Source organism: Cyprinodon variegatus, unplaced genomic scaffold (assembly GCF_000732505.1).
Source record: "Cyprinodon variegatus isolate N-32 unplaced genomic scaffold, C_variegatus-1.0 Scaffold989, whole genome shotgun sequence".
Lineage (NCBI taxonomy): Eukaryota > Metazoa > Chordata > Actinopteri > Cyprinodontiformes > Cyprinodontidae > Cyprinodon > Cyprinodon variegatus.
In genome coordinates, this window is record NW_015151442.1 from 181,180 (window position 1) to 182,166 (window position 987).

Below are 987 nucleotides of genomic sequence, written 5' to 3' on the forward strand. Positions count from 1 at the left end.
GGCTGGCAGTAGCAGGAGCAGATCAGTGTGGGAGTCAAACTCCACCTGATGGGAACAGACCCGGGCAGCGCCTCCCTCTGAGGCCGAGATAAGACATGGCTCCTCCCCCGGAGCGTCCGCGCTGTCTGCGGCTACAGCAACAAGAAAAGAGAAGAAAAGAGAAGAGATGTTGGAAGACAGAAAGAGGGAAGTAGAGAGAAACTCAGCCTGTCACTAACTAACCGGACATTTAGCAGCTGCCCATGAATAAAAAGCCCTCTACTTTTGGTCGGAGGTGAGTAAAACCTTTAAAAATGTTTGGTTTGATCAGCAGTTTAATGTTTTTCGGTAATGTGAGTAAACTGGAGGATTCATCGCGTTCCTAAACATCTAATAAAGTAGAAATGGAGCTAATAGCTGCTGGTTTGTAACCGCCTGGCGCTGGAAGCAGCCGCAGACATGCCTCAGCAGGTCCTTTGTGGCTCTTCCCGCCCGTCCAAACCCAGAGCAGCTCCTTTAAAGCAGAACCTTTCTGCTCCTGAACTTCCTCCTGGGCGCCATGACTGATCCCAGCTTCCACAGCCCGACCATCTGCCAGGAGGTCCGGGTTACCCTCCGCCCGGTCACCGCGCGGCTCACACATAAAAACAGCCGTTAGTGAAGCTTCACAGGCTGCTGTTTCACTCACATGTTTGAAGTTGTTGAAGATAGAAGGAAATAAATGGCGTCTGTGCTGTTAGACACACTTCCCTGTCAGAATTAGGGAGCAGGTTTGACATATCTTTTTTATTTTTTAAATTATTTTCTTCACTAATCAAAATGTGAAAAGACACTTTAACTTTAAAGACGTTCCAAACATTTAGCTAGTTTCTTTAAAATAGTTCAAATAAAACAAACTAGGTTTCCAAAAACAAGCTGGTGACGTCACATAAGGTTCAAAATGAGTGTTGCACTGATGCCTTTTTTTGGCACCGATACCGATACCAATATCTGGCTGTGCAGTATCGG

The 987-nt window shown here is 46.6% G+C and overlaps 1 protein-coding gene across 2 annotated transcripts in view; it reads left to right on the forward strand.

The window, feature by feature from the left end:
- The first annotated feature begins 58 nt into the window (after positions 1-58).
- The window catches only part of rhbdf2 (rhomboid 5 homolog 2 (Drosophila)), a 59,950-nt gene continuing 59,021 nt past the window's right edge, over positions 59-987 (forward strand). For both annotated transcript variants that reach the window (XM_015399114.1, XM_015399115.1), the window contains exon 1: positions 59-274. The gene's annotated coding sequence lies outside the window, so the exon portion shown is untranslated. The remainder of the gene's footprint in view (positions 275-987) is intronic.